This window comes from Rhincodon typus, chromosome 4 (genome assembly GCF_021869965.1).
Source record: "Rhincodon typus isolate 14 chromosome 4, sRhiTyp1.1, whole genome shotgun sequence".
Lineage (NCBI taxonomy): Eukaryota > Metazoa > Chordata > Chondrichthyes > Orectolobiformes > Rhincodontidae > Rhincodon > Rhincodon typus.
This window is the reverse complement of record NC_063335.1, coordinates 91,685,266-91,691,961: the sequence shown is the minus strand read 5'-3', so window position 1 is coordinate 91,691,961 and position 6,696 is coordinate 91,685,266. Positions and strand designations below refer to the sequence as shown.

The 6,696-nt window shown below is 42.3% G+C and overlaps 1 protein-coding gene across 3 annotated transcripts in view; it reads left to right on the top strand.

Moving 5' to 3' along the window:
• Positions 1 to 61: 61 nt before the first annotated feature.
• Positions 62 to 6,696, top strand: part of snap47 (synaptosome associated protein 47) — a 61,512-nt gene continuing 54,877 nt past the window's right edge. For all 3 annotated transcript variants that reach the window (XR_007261976.1, XM_048596085.1, XM_048596087.1), the window contains exon 1: positions 62 to 245. The gene's annotated coding sequence lies outside the window, so the exon portion shown is untranslated. The remainder of the gene's footprint in view (positions 246 to 6,696) is intronic.

Below are 6,696 nucleotides of genomic sequence, written 5' to 3'. Positions count from 1 at the left end.
TGTGATTGACAGGCTAGGCGAAGGGGTGGGGTCAGTGTGTGATTGACAGTGGATAGGAAGGGTGTGGGGTCAGTGAATGACAGTGTCGTACAGGAGCTGACAGGAGGAAGCTTGAGGAAGGCCAGCTGGAGGTGGAGCTCTGTTTAGAGACAAACCTCGAGTGGAGTTAGCGAGCGATGCGAGCTCTCGGTTAGCTGCCCGGAGAAATGGGAAGGACCTGAGACTGGGGAAACGGAGGAAACGGCGTGAGTATTGCAGGCAGCGAGGGCCTGAGCTCTGTGCCACAGTCCTGTTACATTGTGAGGGAGCAGTAGTGTCTGGGACATAGAGAGTGGGGGATTCCAGGCTGCCAGGTTCTGCGGAGTGAGAGAGAATCTCCTGGTACAAATCTTGCAGGAGAAAGCAGGTTATTTGAGGACAAATTTTGCAGGAGGGAAATGTGATAAATCCCTGAGGAGAGAAACATCTTGAGATAAGTCTTGCGGGGATAATAACATCTCTTGAAAGGAATCCTGCATGAGAGATCAGACCCTGGGCTAAGTAAATATTGTCCGAAAGAATGTCCAGAGATAAATTCTGCTGCAATGCGAGAGGAGACGGTTGCAGGCGGATAGAATAGCTCCTGACATGGAGAAGTATTGGGGAACAGGGAATATGTTGATAGAAGTGCACTGGATATCGAGCAAATTGAGAGAGCGACATAGATGAGTCACCAAAAGTGGAGGGAAAATTAAAAAAATACTAGCGCCACAATAAAACCCCGGGGAATATAGCAGAAGAAAACAAGTCAAGTAATGCAGAATGTGCCAAGAAATACAGAAAGGAAAATGAGTTGGAATACAACATAAGTTAGTCAAACAGATGCTTATAGGTTAGCAGACTGAAAGATTTAAAGAGCGTTATTTGCAAAGAAGTGTTCTATTCCAGCCTGTGAAGTTCCAAAGGAAACTGCTGAAAATAAGCTTGCTGGTGGTGAAGAAGCTAGATGGTCTGTTTGCCTTCACAGTGAGAGGATTTGAGTCCAGGAGTAGGGACATCTTGCTGCAAATGTACAGTATCTTGGTGAGACCACACCTGGAGTGTTGTGTACAGTTCTAGTCTCCTTCCCTGAAGAAGGATGTTCTGGCTATGAAGGGAGAGCAATCAAGGTTTACTCGACTGATTCCTGCGATGGCAAGACTGATGCTTGAGGAGACACAGGATCGAGTCGTACAGCCATTGAGAATGGAATCGGACCCTTCAGCCTAATTCATCCATGCAGATCAGGTTTCCTAAACTGAACTAGTCCCATTTGCCTGAGTTTGGCCCATGTCCCTCTAAACCTTTCTTATCCATGTACCTGCCCAGATTTCTTTTAAATGTTGTAATTGTACTTGTCTCTATCACTTCCTCTGGCAGTTCATTTCATACATGTACCACCCTCTGTGTGAAAAGTTTGCTGCTCAGGTCCCTTTTAAATCTTTCTCCTCACCTGAAACCCATGCTGTCTAGTTCTGGACTCTCCTACCCTGGGGAAAAGATTCACCTTATTTTGCCCCTCATGATTTTATAAACCTCTATAAGACCACCTCTCAGCCTCCTATACTCTAGGGGAAAAAATTCACAGCGTATCTATCCTCTCCTTATAATTCAAGCCCTTCAGTCTCGGTAACATTCTTGTAAATCTTTTTTGCTCCCTCTCCAGTTAAGTAACATCCTTCCTATAGCAAGATGACCAGAATTGTGTGCAGCACTCAAAATGTGTTTGTACCAGTGTCTTGTACTGTTGTAACATGATTTCTCAACTCCTGTACTCAATATTCTGACCATTGAAGGCAAGCATGCCAAATGCCTTCCTCATCACCCTGTTTATCTATGATGCCACTTTCGAGGAACTATGGACCTGCATCCTTAGGTATCTTTGTTCGATAATGCTCCCAGGGCCCTACCATTAGGTGCATAAGTCCTGCTTCGCTTTGCCTTACCAAAATGCAACACCTCGCATTTATCCAAATTAAACTCCACCTGCCATTCATCAGTCCAGTGGCCTAATTGATCAAGATCCCATTGTAATCTTTGATAACCTTCTTGCTGTCCACTATATCACCAGTTTTGGTGTCACCTGCAAACTTATAACCATGCCTCCTATATTCTCATCCAAATTGTTTATTTAAATGATAAACAACAGTAAACCCAGCATCGATCCTTGCGTCACACTGCTGGTCACAGGCCTTCAGTGAACAACAATCCTCTGCCACTACTGTCTGTTTCCTGCTGTCAAGCCAATTCTGTATCTAATTGGCTAGCTCTCCCTGGATCTCATGTAGTCTAACCTTACTAAGTAGTCTATCCTGCAGAACACTGTTGAAGGCCTTGCTAAAGTCCATGTAGACAATGTCTACCGCTCCACCACCATCTATCTATCTTCTTGGTCACCTCTTCAAAAAAATCAATCAAGTTTGTGAAATGATTTCCCACTCACAGAGCCATGCTATCCCTAATCAGTCCTTTCCTTTCTAAAGCATGTAGATCCTGTCTCTTAGGATGCCTTCTAGCAGCTTACCCACTACTGACATTAGGTTCACCGTCTGTAGTTCCCTGGCTTTTCCTTGCAGCCTTTCTTAAATAATGGCACTGGTCCCGGGGATTTATCTACCTTTATGCATTTTAAGACATTGTTGTTTATATTCCTGAGTTCTCTAGCTTCCATGTCTTTCTCCACGGTAAGTGCTGAAATGGTTGTTTAGGATCTTACCCATCTCCTATGGTTCCATATATAGATGGCCTCATTGACTTTCAGGGGCCCTATTTGCTGCCCCATTACTCTTTTGCCCTTAATACACTTATAGAATCTCTTTAGATTCTCCTTAACCTTATCTGCCAATAGTGTCTCATGCTCCCTTTTCTCCCTCCTAATTTTCCTCTTGAGTATACACCCACCCCAATACTCCTGAAGGGATTCCCAGATGTCTATATCTGACATGTGCTTCCTCCTTGTATATTGTGACTCTGGTCAAGAATTAATCCAGTGTTCCCTTCTCATGCCAGCCCTGCCCTTCACACTAACAGGAACATGCTGGCTCTGACTCTTGTTATCTTGCTTTTGAGATCTTCCTACTTGCCAGTCGTCCCTTTGCCTGCGAACAGCCTTCCCCGATCAACTTTTGAAAGTTCCTGTCTAATACCATCAAAATTCGCTTTGCCCCAGTTTAGAACGTCAGCTTGTAGACCAGGCCTATCCTTTTCCATAATTATTTGAAAACAAATAGAATTATGGTCACTGGTTTAAAGTTTGAGAAGATTTGTAGATCGGGTTGTGGATGAGGTTGTAGACATGCTTGCCGAGCCGGTGGGTTTGGTTGCAAACGTTTCGTCAGCCTGCTAGGTAACATCATCAGTGCGCCTCCAGTGAAGCATTGGTGTTCTGTCCCACTTGTTTTTTATATTTCTCGGTTTGCTGGGGTGGTTGGTATAACTTACGGTTGTAAAACGAGAAAAAGAAGAAGGAATAAAAGGCTAAATCCTTGTAAACTATTTTCTGGTGTTTTCATTAAAGATTTAGACTTACTGGACTGAAGTGGAACAGTGGAAAAGTTTTAAGAGATCAACTCTGAGGAGGATTGTTAAGTGGAACAAATGATATGTAAAGCTAATTCCTTGATGGTTATTTGCTTATGGTTAACACTTAACTGCTCTGTTGTAGTGTGAGCCGTGATGTAATTATTAATGTCCTTGCCTGTGAGGTTTTGGGTTCAAAGTCCCACTCTAGAGTGAGACTAAAAATGAAGCCTGTAGTCCCAGTGCACTGAGGGCGCCCTATATTGTCAGATGTCTCGTCTTTTGCATGAGATGTTAAACTGAAGCCCATCTGCCTGCTGTAGTGGTTGATGTTTAATGGTTTTTTCCAGGTATTGACTCGATCTTCAAACAAGATCAAACAGTTTCAAACAAAAGCTACTTAAATAAAGAACACAATGGTCATCCTGCATGTATATTTTGAAGTGCACAAAATGATTCAGGCCAGGAAATCTCACTCACCAGTACTTTTTTTGCTTCTGGGAATCCACCACCATCATCCTGATCTCCAGAATGCTGATCCATGACCTTACAGTCAGAGCAAACTACTGTAAATCTCAAAGCTTCCATTCTTCTCCAGAGGCCTTGAATGTGTGCCCCCCCTCAAATTTTTGGCCATGTTTCCTGGAATACCTTGTTTGAAATCCTCCAGTCAGGTTTCTACTCCTGCTACAGAACAGCTGGTGACCGTGAAACTATCATCACTTGTTGTAAAAACCCGTCTGCTTCATTAACATGAGGGCAAGGTTGCGGAATAAAGGGGTCCAATTTAAGACTGAGATGAGGAAGAATTTGTTCTCTGAGAGTAGTGAATCTTTGAAACTCCTTGCCACAGAGAGCTGTGCGGCAGAATCTTGAGTATATTTTAAGGCTGAGGCAGATAGATTCTTGATCAGTAGGGGAATCACAGGTTACACGGAAAGGGCAGGAAATTGCATGTGAGGTATGTTGGATCAGCCATGATTGTAGTGAATGGCAGAGCAGGCTTGAGAGGCAGAATGGCCTACTCTTGTTCTAAAGTCTTTGGGTCTTCTCCTTTAGGAAAGGAAACTTGCTGTCCTTATCTGGTCTAGCCTATGTGTGACTTCAGATCTATAGCAATGCAGTTGATTTTTTTTTTGAAATGGCCTAGCAAGCCACTCAGTTTAAGGGCAATGTGGGTTTCAAATGCTAGCCTTGTCAGTGATGCTAATGTTCCATGAAAGAATAAAGGATCAAGCAAACTAAGAGCTGGAGTAAGCCATTTGGCTCTATTAGTCAGCTCTGCTGTTTAGCAAGATCATAGCTGATCTTCAATCTTAACTCCATCCTTTTAATCAGAGGATCATCTGCAAAGGCTTCTCTTCCTACTCTTATTAATTCTCTCATCCCCCATGGATCTATCCTTGTACCCTTTCTATTTCTCATCTATCTGTTATTTCTTGGCAACATCATCTGAAAACATGGTGCCATTTTTTCCATGAACTTATGAAATCCAGCACTCCTCACCACTTCCACCCTTAACTGTTCCATCTCAGTACATCCAGCTTACCTGACATGCAGTACTGTGTGAGCAAAGACTACCGCCAACTAAATATTGGGAATGCTGAAGCCACTCCTTTTGGTCCCCACTATAAATTCCATTCTTTAGTTTCCTACCTGGCAGTTGTCCAAAGTTGACCTTGACCATTTCTAACCTCGATGTCCTGTTTGACCTAGAGATGAGCTTCTGATCATCTGCACCATCAAGAACACTGCTTATTCACCTCAGTAACATCGTCATACTACACCCCTGCCTTTGCTCATCTGATAAATCCCTCATTCATGTCTTAGCTCTCGGCATGACTTTCCTGGCCATCTTCCCACATTCTACTCTGAATAAATTTGAGATTGTCAAAAACTCTGCTGCTTGTGTCCTCCTAACTTGCAAAAGTCCCTGCTCACCAGTGAACCCTGTGCTCACTGACCTACATCGATCAAACTCTTGATTGATCAACTTCTCGATTTAAAAATTTCCATCCTTGTTTAAATCCGTCATGGCCTCCTTTCGTTTTCTGTAATGTTCTCCAGCCTCACTGCCCTCTTGAGACATCTATGCTCTTCTAACTTGTGGTTCCTGATTTTATTTGCTCAGCCCACTGTCAGTTGTGCCTTCAATTTTCCAGGGCCAACATGTGACATTCACTTAAATCTCTTGATCTTCCATCCCTTCTTTGCAAAACTCATTAAAACCTACCTCATTCCCAAGCTTTCGATCATCTGCCTCATCATGACTCTCGGTATCAGATTTTGCTTTTTCACACTCCTGCGAAGCCCTGCGCGATTATATTCTATTAAAACATGTATAAAGTACCATTTGTGTTGACATATATACAAACTGCACTAAATACGAATTTACTATATTTATAAAAAGGAAATTGTTGCTCTTAACACCGAGATGAGCAATAGGAATGATTGCAAGGATTAGGGAAAGGACTTTTGCAGATTTAATGAAGCTTTCAAGACATGAAGGAACTTGACTGAAATGATGTGTTTAAAATCAAATATTTGAGATGTGAGATAAATAAGTTGGTTAATCAGACAAGAACCTAAGTGGTTTATTCTCTCTCAAAGAGTACTTTGGTAATGCAATAGTTCACAAATATAACCTACATTTACTAAGGTGTTGTATAATTGTCAATATGTAAATTGGACAGAAATTGGCATAGAGCTAAGAAGTAATAATTTGCAGTGGTAGTTAAAAGAGGCTGATTTTAAAGAAAATCTTAGCAGTTGAGTGAATTGGGGAGATTCCAGGAAATAATTTTAAATAATTCAGTGCACTGTCACCAATAATGGGTTGAAGGGAGGGGGTAATGCACAAACGCCCATCGTTGGAGAAAATTAGATGACTGACTCGTTGGGTGGTGGAGAAACTTGAAGATTGTTAGAAACCGCCATTGAAGTGGACAGTACAAAAATATTTGGGACACTTTAGAAATATTGCAGTGGAAAGGAATTGAAAGACATAGTGAAAAGGTGAAGCAGATCTTTCAAAATGAGGCAAATTTATGTCAGCGTTAGCTTTTTGATGTTTCTAAAATTGTTTTTCAGTCTTGTGACTCCTCCCAGAAAGAGGTCACTCAGCTTCGTAGATGGTGCAGATTTGTTTCATGGGCCTGT